Consider the following 16,400-nt stretch of genomic DNA (forward strand, 5'->3'; position numbering starts at 1 on the left):
TCTGTGGCACTATGTCCTATATGGCATGAAATACTGATGCATGCACCAAAAACAAAATAAATTATTTTATTAATTGCATCCTGAAAAATTTCTGTGGCACTATGTCCTAAATGGGATTAAGTATATACTGATTACGCATGCACCAAAACCAAATAAATTATTTTATATCACATTTTGTCTTAATTAGACATATATCTATGACTAAAACCAATTATTGACAAAATGATGAGTATCATTCATGTTCTGTCGGCGGTGGAGCATCTTTAACTAATACTTACAAAGTTGTATTTTCCCTTGAACTTCTACACATGATTAATTTATCTATAGTTACACTGTACATCCTCAAGTCATCCAACATTATTGCTGTAGGTATGTGTGGACATTGATACAGAACAGGTCTGACATATAGGTAGTTTTACTACAGAACAGGTCTGACCCAGTTTTACTACAGAACTGGTCTGACCCAGTTTTACTACAGAACAGGTTTGACCCAGTTTTACTACAGAACAGGTCTGACCCTGTTTTACAACAGAACAGGTTTGACCCAGTTTTACAACAGAACAGGTCTGACCCAGTTTTACAACAGAACAGGTCTGTCCCAGTTTTACTACAAAACAGGTCTGACCCAAGGTCTGACCCAGTTTTACAACAGAACAGGTCTGTCCCAGTTTTACTACAGAACAGGTCTGACCCAAGGTCTGACCCAGTTTTACAACAGAACAGGTCTGACCAAGATTTACTACAGAACAGGTCTGACCCAGTTTTACAACAGAACAGGTCTGACCCAGTTTTACTACAGAACAGGTCTGACCCAGTTACCCAGTTTTACAACAGAACAGGTCTGACCAAGATTTACAACAGAACAGGTCTGACCCAGTTTTACTATAGAACAGGTCTGACCCAGTTTTACAACAGAACAGGTCTGATCCAGATTTACAACAGAACAGGTCTGACCCAGTTTTACTACAGAACAGGTCTGACCCAGTTTTAAAACAGAACAGGTCTGACCGAGTTTTAAATCAGAACAGGTCTGACACAGCTTTATTATAGAACAGGTCTGACCCAGTTTTACAACAGAACAGGTCTGACCCAGTTTTAAATCAGAACAGGTCTGACACAGTTTTACTACAGAACAGGTCTGACCCAGTTTTACAACAGAACAGGTCTGACCAAGATTTACTACAGAACAGGTCTGATCCAGATTTACAACGGAACAGGTCTGACCGAGTTTTACTCCAGAACTGAGTGAGGTCTGACCCAGTTTTACTACAGAACAGGTCTGACCTAGTTTTACTACAGAACAGGTCTGATCCAGTTTTACAACAGAATAGGTCTGACCCAGTTTTAAAACAGAACAGGTCTGACCCAGTTTTACAACAGAACAGGTCTGACCCAGTTTTACTACAGAACAGGTCTGACCAAGATTTACTACAGAACAGGTCTGACCCAGTTTTACTACATAACTGAGTGAGGTCTGACCAAGTTTTACTACAGAACAGGTCTGACACAGTTTTACAACAGAACAGGTCTGACCAAGATTTACTACAGAACAGGTCTGACCCAGTTTTACTACAGAACAGGTCTGACATAGTTTTACAACAGAACAGGTCTGACCCAGTTTTACAACAGAACAGGTCTGACCCAGTTTTACAACAGAACAGGTCTGACCCAGTTTTACTACAGAACAGGTCTGACCCTACTACAGAACAGGTCTGACCCAGTTTTACTATAAACATTTTTATTCATTAATAATTTAAATGTCCCTTATGATATCAATACACAAATGAACAGAAGAGTTTAAAAAGAGATTTTATGAGACTGTTAATGATAGAAATAACAAAACATATTCAATGGCCATGAAATCTCAATATCTTGGTCGCACAAACCATTTCTGACAGATAGTATATGTGTTTCCTCTTTGATTTCCTCCCCTTTCTTACTATACAGTTCTTTCTAAACTCAGTACAAGTTTGTCCCTTATCTTCTTTGCTATTTTATATAATTATTGTTCTATAACTACCATATTTGACCCTAGAAGCGCTCAGGGTGGTTAAAGAAATGAAGGTGCACTTTATCGGACTAAATTTGGGCTAATATCTTTCACAAAACTTTTGCACTGCATGTAAAGAGTATTTTAAAAGTGATTAATTCATTTAAAAATGAAATCAAATAGAGGACTCTATACACTTGTAATATTTTCAGTCTGTATTTAAGTCATTATAACACAAATTGAGACCTCCAAAAGGGGGAGGGTGCTTATAGGGACCAGGACTTATTGCGTCAAATACAGTATACATGTATATTGAAACAAGCTAATTAATTCAGTGGCCATCATGTGTGCAATAAGGTTGTATTTCCCTTGCTTATAGATGAAGTCATATACAGAATACAATGCCTTAATTATAGTGCCTTAGAGAGATCATTAATAATGATAAGAGATTCTATCATAAAATTGAGGTTGAAATGGTATGTAGGTCAGATTATAGTGACTTTGGTCCACCACTCACATACCAAGTATATAAAGGTTCAAAACCCTTATAGTATAGGAGCTAGAGCCAGGACAAGGTTAGATGGACATGCAGACACACCACTGCTTAGACCCCTCGGTTCCCAGCAGGGGATTATAATAAATACCTTATATAAGCTTGTATAAATGGGATTGATCTTGCAGCCTAGTGAAGACGTCTCCATGAGTGACACCCCCATCACCTGCTTCTGTGATAAATCACTACTGGTATGAAATATGATAACAAATCTTTATCTTTTGACCTTGCAATCATCCCTCAGACATTTCAAACATGTATCCTGAATTTTCTTCACCTACATGTACATCTAGATAGAATTTAAATATTCTTCAAAAAAAATATTTTTAGTGAGTATATGTTTCTTGCCTCAGGCAAGAATCTTAATGTATTCCTAATGGTTAAAATGACATGAATGATATCCAAGATATTGTCATATTAGGTTAGTAGATATCATATTAGGTTAGTAGATATTGTATTAGTTAAGAAAATAGCATTTAGGTAAGAAGAAATTGTATTAGGTTAGTAGATATTGCAGATATCATATTAGGTAAGTAGGTAGTATATTAGGATAGTAGATATTGTATAAGGTAGCAAGATATCATATTAGGTAAGAAGATATTGTATTAGGTTAGTAGATATTGTATAAGTTTGTAGATATTGTATTAGGTAAGTAGATATCATATAGGTTAGTAGATATCATATTAGGACAGGTAAGAAGATATCGTATTAGGATAGTAGATATTGTATTAGGTTAGTAGATATCATATTAGGTAAGAAGATATCATACTGGGGTCAAACAACAGAGTTGTCACCTAACGTCATCGTAATGTTGTTAGCAACGGCCATGAAATGCTTCCTACAGATGCCACAAAGTATTTACTCTCATGACACTATCAATGTAAGGACAATTGGCTAGAACTATTTCTTAGTGATTGTTCAACAGAAATGAACCAGAATATTGTATTAGAGTATGTCATTTGATGAGGAAACTATTGCATACAATCCAAGTCATTTGATTGACTCATATAAACTGGATCATCTTCACCTATTCCAATACAAATTTGTTTTAAACACAATTTCCTTATGTATTAGGTCACTAACAAACTGTGTAACAGACAATCTACTATAAACTACAATTTTGAGTGCAAACAAATTATAATTCTTTGTCATTAACTTATTTGTTTTCTCTGTCAACAAAATAAATGTATATCTAGCTGAGTTAATTAAAATTATGAGTTTGAATATTTAGACCATGAGATAAATCACAGGTGCAATGGTGAGTAACAGATTTAACCACTGATCCATGAAAATGTATTGAACAGCATGAAATTTTATAACAAAATTCTGAATGTTTGAATTATGTATTTATGTAAAGAAGTAAGAAAATGGTGTGCATGTTTATCCAGGTCTGAATAACATTTCATTACACATGTCAAGGTTAAAAGATAATTAAAACATTTTATCAGATCAACACAATTTAATACTTCATTTTTAATCAACTTTATACAATAATTCATACATGAAAGAATTAACACCTGCGTCATGATCTACAGTTAGGTATTTTAATTAAGATATATGTATACAGTTTTGACATGAGGCTATAGATTCTGCAATGATTCAGCTAAAACATTACACCAGCAGCTGACTGGAATTAAACACATACCAGTCTATCTTAAGTTTTGTAAATCTATTTTTATTTGTTCATCAGGAATTTACAACAGCCATAAATGCAGGTTATTCAATGACTGTACATAGTTATATATAGGGTTATAAATAATCCACTTATGCAAGGCATCATATATTTCCTGTAGAAAGTTATATACTGCAACAAAACTGTGAATTTTATTACCTACTGTACATCCAAACACGACACAATGGCGGTCCTAAACATCGATCTCCAGATGTATTGATGGATTGTTTCTGAAAAATTGTAGTTTTGGAGAAGAAGTTGAAAATGTAAACTGTAAACATTAAATGCCTGATGGACAGTTTAAATACACATCAGTGACAGACATAGGTGTTTTTAACATTTGTGAGTAGACATTCATCACATGAAATGAATGATTCATTCTCACATTTTATGGTACTTGTGACTTTGGACTTTAACACAAACCTGATATATAATTCACACTTAACTCAACATGACCTTATAAAATGGATTGAGGATTACAGTTGTTACTAAAAAAAGCAACTTGTATTGTTTTTATCATAATTGGTGCCCCCCCTCAAAAAAAATGAAAAAAATATATAAGCATACCTCTTATCTTTTAGAAAAGAAGTTGAATTAAGTTATATAAATACCCCCACCCCATAAAAACTTGTACATAGTAACTATGTGATGTTTATAATGTATTCCTTTATGATATTAACTAAAATTCATCATAAAGAATGTATAACAAGTTTTATTGAAAACAATTCAGAAGTGGTGTTTGGAAAGATATAATGGCTGAGTTTTTTCGTCCACAAGTTAGAGTTCGCCTAATAAGTGTCCTCTTGATTACATGTTTAAGTACCATGGGCACTAGACTGGCCACCAGTCTCTAGATTATTAAAAAAAAATCACTAAAATTTGGCTTGATTATTTTTGTCTCTACTACATGCCTGATTATAAACAGGTACATTTGTATCTCTCATACCTACAGGTGTAATACTGACCGTGTCGCCCGAGGCTGTATCACACAGCCCACAGGGATCTGAGAAATTACCCTAACTTTTTAACTAGGGGGAGATAATCTAGTAAAGAACTCTGCTGAGAAAGTCTTATCAACAACTTAGGGTCTGGTGGCCAGTCTACCTGGGCACTTGTGATTATGGTTTTATTAAGTTATAAAACCGCTACGCTCATCAATTATCCCAATAGAACATTTACCTTTCAGAAAAACAAAAAATCATTTATGTGTTAATTCTAATCATCACTTATGTACCAAACAGAAAATCTATGATACATATCCTGATCTCCAGTATTAGTGAACATCCGTTTTAGACATTAGTGATAGACTGCGACTACAATATACACCACTAAGACAGAATCTAACACTAATACAGGCGTCCCATGTGTAAATACACTTCATTTATGTATTACTGTATTACTACCACACCCAATCTCATTCCCTCGCTCTATATGGATAACTTCCATTATAGTTCAACATTTACTTACCGATTGTATCAATTATAGTTTTCCAAAGATTTAAATCTTCATATTTTATGTTAAATTTTCTTTATCAATATTCTTTACAAATCTGGCACATCTCTAATAAACAATCTAGACGTAAAAACAAACAATTAGTATTTAAAAATTGAGGACTTATTGTCACTGTATGGGCTTGCATTACCAGGATTTTGTCCACATTTTGTTTGGCCAGGATTTCACACCTACTCAGCTCAGTGTATTACAAACTTCTGATTAAATGAAGTGTTATTACCCTACAGTAATTGAGTGACAGAAGGCCCTCAGCCACGATCATTTATCGGTCAAACATTACCATGTAAATATAGAGACAATCACATTGTCAATGGCCTCAGGATACAAAACAGGATTGTCTTTGGTACTTTTTCTGATTACATCAGCTATTTATGATTCTACAAGGTTTAATTTGTATTCACTAACATGTCTTGTCAACACCAGTGTCTGATCAAGGTTAATTGATTAGTATAGATAACAGTTCTGGCAAACACCGCCTACTTTCTCTAAAGATAATGGTGCTAATGGTGCTGACATATCACCGTCTAGTTTCTCTACAGACAAGAGGCCCGTGGGCCTTAACGGTCATCTGACTATTAGTACAATACAACATCACAACATAGTCGTTTGAAGATTTTAGTCTATTTGACCCCTGTGACCTTGATTGAAGGTCAAGGTTATTCATTTGAACAAACTTGGTAGCCCTTCATCCCAGCATGCTACATGCTCAAAATCAGAACCCTGGGCCTTCTGGTTCTTGAGAAGAAGTCATTTAAAGATTTTAGCTTATTTGCCGCCCGTGACCTTAAATGAAGATCAAGATCATTCATTTGAATAAACTTGATAGCCCTTCATCCAAGCATGCTACATGCCAATATCAGTACCCTTGGTCTTCTGGTTATTGAGAAGAAGTCATTTAAAGATTTAAGCCTATTTGACCCCCGTGACCTTGAATGAAGGTCAAGGTCATTCATTTGAACAAACTTGGTAGCCCTTCATCCAAGCATGCTACATGCCCAATATCAGTACCCTGAGCCTTCTGGTTCTTGAAAAGAATTCGTTTAAATTTTTTAGCCTTTTTGACTCCAGTGACCTTGAATGAAGATCAAAATTTGAACAAACTTGATAGCCCTTCATCTCAGCATGTCTCAGGCCCAATATCGGGTCATATGCCCTAATAATAATGGTGCTGACATATCACAGTCTACTTTCTCTATAGATAATGTTGCTAACATATCACCGTCTTCTTTCTCTACAGATAATGGTGCTAACTTATCACCCTCATGGTCCTGACACATTACTGTCTACTTTCTCTATAGATAATGGTGCTGACATATCACTGTCTACTTTCTCTATAGATAATGTTGCTAACATATCACCGTCTTCTTTCTCTACAGATAATGGTGCTGAAATATCACTATCTACTTTCTCTATAGATAACGGTCCTGACATATGACTATCTACTTTCTCTACAGATAATGGTGCTGACATATCACTGTCTACTTTCTCTATAGATAATGGTCCTGACATATCACTGTCTACTTTCTCTATAGATAATGGCGCTGACATATCACTGTCTACTTTCTCTATAGATAATGGTCCTGGCATATCACTGTCTACTTTCTCTATAGATAATGGTGCTGACATATCACTGTCTACTTTCTCTATAGATAATGGTCCTGGCATATCACTGTCTACTTTCTCTATAGATAATGGTGCTGACATATCACTGTCTTCTTTCTCTACAGATAATGGTGCTGACATATCATGTCTTCTTTCTCTACAGATAATGGTGCTGACATATCACTGTCTACTTTCTCTATAGATAATGGTCCTGGCATATCACTGTCTACTTTCTCTATAGATAATGGTGCTGACATATCACTGTCTTCTTTCTCTACAGATAATGGTGCTGACATATCACTGTCTACTTTCTCTTTAGATAATAGTCCTGACATATCACTGTCTACTTTCTCTTTAGATAATGGTGCTGACATATCACTGTCTACTTTCTCTATAGATAATGGTGCTGACATATCACTGTCTACTTTCTCTACAGATAATGGTGCTGACATATCACTGTCTACTTTCTCTTTAGATAATGATCCTGGCATATCACTGTCTACTTTCTCTACAGATAATGGTGCTGACATATCACTGTCTACTTTCTCTATAGATAATGGTGCTGACATATCACTGTCTACTTTCTCTTTAGATAATGGTCCTGACATATCACTGTCTACTTTCTCTATAGATAATGGTCCTGACATATCACTGTCTACTTTCTCTTTAGATAATGGTCCTGACATATCACTGTCTACTTTCTCTTTAGATAATGGTCCTGACATATCACTGTCTTCTTTCTCTACAGATAATGGTGCTGACAAATCACCATCTACTTCCTCTTTAGATAATGGTCCTGACAAATCACTGTCTTCTTTCTCTACAGATAATGGTGCTGACATATCACTGTCTACTTTCTCTTTAGATAATGGTCCTGACATATCACTGTCTACTTTCTCTATAGATAATGGTGCTGACATATCACTGTCTACTTTCTCTATAGATAATGTTGCTAACATATCACCGTCTTCTTTCTCTACAGATAATGGTGCTGAAATATCACTATCTACTTTCTCTATAGATAACGGTCCTGACATATGACTATCTACTTTCTCTACAGATAATGGTGCTGACATATCACTGTCTACTTTCTCTATAGATAATGGTCCTGACATATCACTGTCTACTTTCTCTATAGATAATGGCGCTGACATATCACTGTCTACTTTCTCTATAGATAATGGTCCTGGCATATCACTGTCTACTTTCTCTATAGATAATGGTGCTGACATATCACTGTCTACTTTCTCTATAGATAATGGTCCTGGCATATCACTGTCTACTTTCTCTATAGATAATGGTGCTGACATATCACTGTCTTCTTTCTCTACAGATAATGGTGCTGACATATCACTGTCTACTTTCTCTATAGATAATGGTCCTGGCATATCACTGTCTACTTTCTCTATAGATAATGGTGCTGACATATCACTGTCTTCTTTCTCTACAGATAATGGTGCTGACATATCACTGTCTACTTTCTCTTTAGATAATAGTCCTGACATATCACTGTCTACTTTCTCTTTAGATAATGGTGCTGACATATCACTGTCTACTTTCTCTATAGATAATGGTGCTGACATATCACTGTCTACTTTCTCTACAGATAATGGTGCTGACATATCACTGTCTACTTTCTCTTTAGATAATGATCCTGGCATATCACTGTCTACTTTCTCTACAGATAATGGTGCTGACATATCACTGTCTACTTTCTCTATAGATAATGGTGCTGACATATCACTGTCTACTTTCTCTTTAGATAATGGTCCTGACATATCACTGTCTACTTTCTCTATAGATAATGGTCCTGACATATCACTGTCTACTTTCTCTTTAGATAATGGTCCTGACATATCACTGTCTACTTTCTCTTTAGATAATGGTCCTGACATATCACTGTCTTCTTTCTCTACAGATAATGGTGCTGACAAATCACCATCTACTTCCTCTTTAGATAATGGTCCTGACAAATCACTGTCTTCTTTCTCTACAGATAATGGTGCTGACATATCACTGTCTACTTTCTCTTTAGATAATGGTCCTGACATATCACTGTCTACTTTCTCTATAGATAATGGTGCTGGCATATCACCATCTACTTTCTCTATAGATAATGGTGCTGACATATCACCGTCTTCTCTCTCTACAGATAATGGTGCTGACATATCACCGTCTACTTTCTCTATAGATAATAGTGCTAATATATAACCATCTACTTTCTCTTCAGATTATGGATCTTACATGAGTGGCCATATGTGATATGAAACTTATTAAACTCATTAAATAATCTGATATTAAAAGCCTTGTGGCATATCAAATTATTGAACTTGTTTGATAAATTTTAATTTCACATAGCCACTCATGTAAGATCCTCTATTTACTATATGCATGTATTAATTGTGTTTGTCAAGAAAAGTAAAGACTTACACAACAGCCTAGATAGAATTCATATGTTCTCAACTGCACCAAAATGTTTTATTTAGCCTGCACATCACACTTGGAAACACCATTTGATAATACATAGTGTCACATGCAGCCAAACTTTCAAGACAACAAATTCAGACTTCACAATTATTTTATCTTCTCCTTTTTTGAAAATGTATATTAATAGACTCTTGTCATCGGTTTGTTTGTATAAGAAATCAATGTCTGTTAGATGAAAACATGAAATGGTCATACAATGTGATCATAGAATGTGATCATACAATGTGATCGTACCTTTTGATTCCTCCATTTTAGTTAGCTGTCTTCAAACATGAAATGGCCAAGCAACACCCAACTGAATAATATGCACCCCATGAACCAAGGTAAATCATGTTACTAAAACTTCCATATCTCAGTGTTGTGATCAGATTAAAGCAGAAATCATTGGGAAGGTTCACAGGACGTAAATAACAACAAAGATTTTTCAATCCAAGGCCATTGAACCAAAGACTGGCTGTGTATTTATTTTTCAATGAACACCACTGCTCGTCACAACAATAGATTAGTGTTTACAATTACCTAGACTGGAAAGTACCTTATGAATTGTTATAACTTGTTCTGTAACTGTAGAACTATTTGATATTGTACTATTTATATACTTGACCTTGTATCTATATCCTTAAAGGTCACTGAGTCTTTACAAATCTAGACCAGATGTAATAGCTTTAATCAGCTGTACAAACAAACGAAAAATGTTTCTACCAGTCCAGAGTTCTTACATTGTCACTAAACTCAGCAGAAACTCTTTGGGGATAACTATCAGAATACTTAATTCCAAACTTACATAATTAATGTATGTAATATTATCAGTCTCTACACTCAAAAGGATAATGATTCATAATATATATATATATAGGTATCATAGACTATGTCGTCATGTGAAAATTAGGCCACATAAACTTGACTTTAATTGTAAGATAAAACATTGTATATATACTGGTAGCCTTTCATCTTGAGGTAATGCTTCGGTGAGCAAACATGGAAAGGTGGAGCAATTCAGTTAACCATATCTGATATGACACTTAAATATCCTATAGAGATAAAGATAAAATCACTTGTTGTTGATACACAAATTGAATTCTCTATCCCTGCTGTGGATGTGATTAAGAAAATCTCAATCCTAAATCCTTGACCACCCTCAGGTGAATGACCTTCACCTGTCATTGTCCTTTATCACCAGAATGACCACCAAAGGTATCAAAATGAAATGCATGAATCATAAATGTAGCAGAAAGGATTTAAATGTCTGGAATGACTGGTGTTCACAAAACTTTTTAAATCCTCAACAGGTGGACCCCTTATGGGAGGGGTACCTCGGTACATTTTAGTGTACATTTCTTTCCTTATGGGAGGGGTACCTCGGTACATTTTAGTGTACATTTCTTTCCTTATGGGAGGGGTACCTCGGTACATTTTAGTGTACATCCCTTTTCTTATGGGAGGGGTACCTCGGTACATTTTAGTGTACATCCCTTTCCCTTATGGGAGGGGTACCTCGGTACATTTTAGTGTACATCCCTTTTCTTATGGGAGGGGTACCTCGGTACATTTTAGTGTACATCCCTTTCCTTATGGGAGGCGTACCTCGGTACATTTTAGTGTACATCCCTTTCCTTATGGGAGGCGTACCTCGGTACATTTTAGTGTACATCCCTTTCCTTATGGGAGGGGTACCTCGGTACATTTAAGTGTACATACTTTATTTTATGGGAGGGGTACCTCGGTACATCCCTTTCCTTATGGGAGGGGTACCTCAGTACTTCCCTTTCCTTATGGGAGGGGTACCTCAGGACATTTAAGTGTACATCCCTTTCCTTATGTGATGTCAGTTCTCTGTATTGGAAATTATCATTGAAAATTTGACATTGTATGTAAAGAACGATGATACTCATAGCTATAGATACTAAAAAGGCACACAGAGTTTTTAATTATAACTCAATATCATTTTATCCATTCATAAAAAAACACATATATACATGTATAACACTACTCTACGTCAATACCATGAAAAAACTATGAAATACACATGAAAATGCCATGAAATTTCATAAATACCATGAATCTGGCCATGAAATTTTTTTTTTTCATGTGTACTCCTGAATGGTTTTAAATGCCATGAAAAATCCATATCATGGCCATGAATTAATTGAATATCCCATGACTATTGACAGTGGTTCTATTAATTAATAGTCAACTGTCTAAAATGTACCGAGATACCCCTCATATAAGGGGTATCTTATTTTCTGATTATTAGGTCATTTTCTCTCAATATTAGGCCTGTTTTGAAAATTAGGGCAATTTCTGTCAAAATTAGGCCTTTATGGTCTTCCAGTGTAATAATCAATGAAATTATCATTGAAAGAAATCAATCAAAGTTAATGGCCATGAATTTCTGTAATGATCACTTTTTCATGTGAGATTCATGGCCATTGATTTGTCAGTGATGACAATGAATTTTAGATTGGATGATTGATGAAAATGATGACCATGAATTAATAGAAGAGATAAAGTGGAAAGTATTCCATGGCCATGTTTTTTTTAGGTTGATAATAAAAATAAAATAACTGATGATTCATGGCCATGAAAATTTACAATTATGAAAATTAACCTTAATTAGAAATTAGCTAATTAAGATACTCACTAGTAATTTCATATCCTTGCCTTGATTAAGATGAGTTTTGTTTGTCAAAAGTCAATAATTAAAGTCAAATGACTCCCTTTTTTCTAAAACTTGAGACACATGACTTCTATATTTTAATACTTGAGTCACATGACTTGAATATTCCCGCCTAAACAGAAGAAATCAAAAATGGCTGCTGTGTCTATTGATGTATGACCAGGAACAGAATTTTCATGCTCACTTATCTGTTATACAATCTGTAGACAAGTGCTGAATTTAATCCTGAGTTCCTAAAGGTACAGTAAACAAGTTTAGATAAGATGTGATTCCTTACAATTAATGAAATTGCATACACTGGGCGGCATTGCCAAATTCTCACTATCAACTACATGACAGTGTACAAATTTATTTGACATGTGCCTGCATGTTGAATGTTTTATATGTTTTGTTAATGCTAATTTAACTTTCAAACTGAAGATTGTTTTTTTCATTGTATTTCTTTATTTTAAAATAAATTAAAGCAGAGAGTTTTTGATGACAGATTTAGGAAAACTGATCATATCATGCCGAATGTAATATTTGTACTTAATTCCTTTATCATAAAATTCATGGCCATAAATCATAAGTATGCATTCTAATGTCAATTTCATGAAAATCAAAACTATGTGATTGTATTGGTTCCATGGCCATGAAAATGGTTAAATCACATCAGACAAGCAATTCTCATGGGTTGAAAATTCATGGCCATGGATTATGTTCCTTTTAAGGGGAATTTCATGGCCATGATGCAAGGATAGTTCTAATTCATTGGATAATCATGGGTATGAAAATCCCCATAAATTATTCCTAGGTTTCATGGCCATGAAATTGAATGATGACATAATTCAATTTCAAGGTCAAAATTTAACATGCATTCATGGCATTTTCATGCTTCTTTATTCAAATTCATGGCCATGAATAATGATCCTTTTAAGAGTTTTTTTCATGTCAAAGTTTCATGGAATTTTCATGCATTATTTTCATGGGTAACTGTTCATGGCAAATTCATGTGCTGGCATGCAATAGTGTAAGGCAAAAACAAAATATGCCCCTAGGGGAACAGAGCCAAATCAAGCCAAATTTGGCTACATTCCTTGCAGAACTCTATGATAAGTAGCGATATAAAGGATTTACCTCTATTTCTCTTATTGAGCCCCGCACCTCCTGCTCCCTGGGTGTCAGAGCCAAAATTTATACAAACTCTGTTTCCCTTCCCCCATGGATGTTTCTGGCCAAATTTGGTTACATTCCATGCAGAACTCTATGACAAATAGCGATGTAAAGGATTAACCCCTATTGGACCCCGCCCCTCCTGCCCCCGAGGGGTCAGAGCCAAAATCTATACCAAACCCGTTCCCCTTCCCCCAAGGATTTTTCTGGCCAAATTTGGTTATATTCCATGCAGAACTCTATGACAAGTAACGATTTAAAGAATTTACCTCTATATCCCTTATTGAGCCCTGCCCCGCCCCTCCTGCCCCTGGGGAGGTCAGATCCAAAATGTATACAAACTATGTTCCCCTTCCTCAAAGGATGATTCTGGTCAAATTTGATTACAGTCCATGCAGAACGCTATGACTAGAGGCGATTTAAAGAAGTAACTTTTTTTTCCCATATTGGGCCCCGCCCCTCCTGCCCCCGGGAGGGGGGGGGGGCCCAATCTGTCATATAATAGCTATAGTCGTGGTCTAAAGTATGTACGAGTTACGTCCCTTGTATCGTAGTCTGTGTTATGTAACATGTATTGCTTACGTCATCAATAAAGGGGTTCTAAGAAATGGCTGCCTCAGTTATCCGTTAATAGCACATGGTGTCAGAAGAAACTACAAAAGATGGACAGGTTAAAGCCGCCCACTGAACTCCAATTTACGGGTAATGTGTCAGAAAACTGGCGAAGGTTCAAACAAGCCTATGATATATACGAGGTTGCCGCTAAAATTGATAAGGAGGATCAAAAGGTACGCGCTTTCAATTTTCTCCACGTGGCTGGCCCAGCAGCGCACGACGTATATAAAACGTTCGTCTTTGAACAAGAAGGAGATGATGCAAAATTAGGCAAAATATGTCAACAATTTGAATCTTATTGTAATCCTAGAAAGAACATTACATATGAAAGGCACGTATTCTTCACTAGAAACATGAGAGAAGGGGAAAAGATCGATGCTTATGTCACTGACCTAAAAACTAAAGCAGCTACTTGTGAATTTTCAACTCTTCAGGATAGCCTGATTAGAGATAGAATTATTTGTGGAATTAGAAACGTCCATTTGCGCGAAAGATTACTTCGAGAAAAGGACTTAACACTTGAGAAATGTGTAGAATTTTGTCGGGCATCAGAGGCAAGCAGTATGCAATTAAAAGAACTGGGAGAAACACAGGGGTCATCTAAAAGTATACATGGCATAAAGAATAAGCAAATATCTACAAAAAAGAGTCAGAAAGAACAGAAACCCCAACATTCTACTCAATCTAGTCAGAAAAGGGAACCAGACAAGCCAAAGAAAAGATTTAAATGTAAAAAATGTGGTCTTTCACATGCACCCAGAAACTGTCCGGCATATGGGAAATCATGCTTAAACTGTAATGGGATGAACCATTTCGCGAAAATGTGCAAAAAGCAAGTACATGCGCTAGATGAAGAAAGTGATGATGAATACCAAAATACACAGTTTGTAGGTATGGTACACAAAACCTGTAGTGAACCGGATACACAGACCAAAGACACAGAGTGGCATGTCAAAGTATGGATCAATGATCAAAAGGTAACACTTAAGATAGACACAGGAGCAACATGCAACGTCATTCCTGTAAACCTTGCACAACAGCTGAATATAAAGGGCATCAGAACAACAAGGACAAAACTTGTGTCTTATTCTGGGCATAGCATTAAAACCGTAGGAAAGAAGGACATTGCTATGGAGTACAAAGGTAAATTCCATGTGGCAACATTCAACATTGTCAGGTCAAGATTCATGCCAGTCCTAGGTCTAGAAACTTGTGTAGAGATGGGTCTCATACAACGACTAAATGCTATACAAACTAGTAGAGACAACAATGAAGTCACAAACAACAATCAACAAACACCTGTTGAAAAGTACAAACATTTATTCTCAGGACTAGGTTGTCTACCTGGAGAATACAAGATTAAGGTTGATGAGAGCATCCCAGCTGTAGTACATCCTCCAAGGAAGATTCCGCACATGCTTTCACAACAAGTAAAACAAGAGCTTCAACGGATGGAAGAACAAGGTGTAATAACAAAAGTAACAAAACCTACAAAGTGGGTGAACTCTATTGTTGTTGTTAGGAAGCCCAACGGCTCTGTAAGATTGTGTTTAGACCCACGAGACTTAAACAAAGCGGTGAAACGCGAGCACTTCCCTATGAAGACTGTCGAGGAGGTGGCCGCTAAGCTAGGAGATGCTAAGTTGTTCACTAAACTTGATGCATCACAAGGATTTTTCCATATAAAGCTGGCAGAAGAAAGCACGTGGTTAACGACGTTTAATACCCCATTTGGGCGTTACAAATTTGAACGTTTACCTTTCGGCATCAACGCAGCCAGTGAGGTATTCCAGAGAGAAACAAGTCAGATTTTTGAAGATATTCCAGGATGTGACGTCATAGTAGATGACATTTTGCTTTGGGGAAAGAACGAAGATGAGTTAAACAAAACACTCGAAGTTGTTCTCCAAAGGGCCGATGAGGTAAATCTAAGATTTAATGAAGAGAAGTGCAAGTTCAATCAAACTGAAATAGACTACGTCGGTCATACGTTTGGAGCAGATGGTCTGAAACCAAATAAAGACAGAATTGAGGCGATACTCAACATGCCCGAGCCAACAGATGTGAAGAGTCTACAGAGACTGCTGGGAATGGTGAATTATCTACAAAAGTTTATACCAGATTTGGCAACTGTTAATAC

At 36.0% G+C, this 16,400-nt stretch overlaps 1 protein-coding gene across 5 annotated transcripts in view; it reads right to left on the minus strand.

The window, feature by feature from the left end:
• LOC138307503 (monocarboxylate transporter 12-like) overlaps positions 1–16,400 on the minus strand; it is a 70,518-nt gene that overhangs the window by 37,642 nt on the left and 16,476 nt on the right. The window contains exons 1-2 of one of the 5 annotated variants that reach the window (XM_069248291.1): positions 10,051–10,243; positions 4,375–4,445 (exon numbers count right to left, since the gene is read on the minus strand). The exons of 2 other annotated variants lie outside the window; for them this stretch is intronic. The gene's annotated coding sequence lies outside the window, so the exon portion shown is untranslated. Of the gene's footprint in view, positions 1–4,374; positions 4,927–10,050; positions 10,244–16,400 lie in introns of those variants that run through there. 2 more of the 5 variants (XM_069248289.1, XM_069248290.1) reach the window with 2 other exon arrangements.

Source organism: Argopecten irradians, chromosome 14, assembly GCF_041381155.1.
Source record: "Argopecten irradians isolate NY chromosome 14, Ai_NY, whole genome shotgun sequence".
NCBI classification, from domain to species: Eukaryota; Metazoa; Mollusca; class Bivalvia; order Pectinida; family Pectinidae; genus Argopecten; species Argopecten irradians.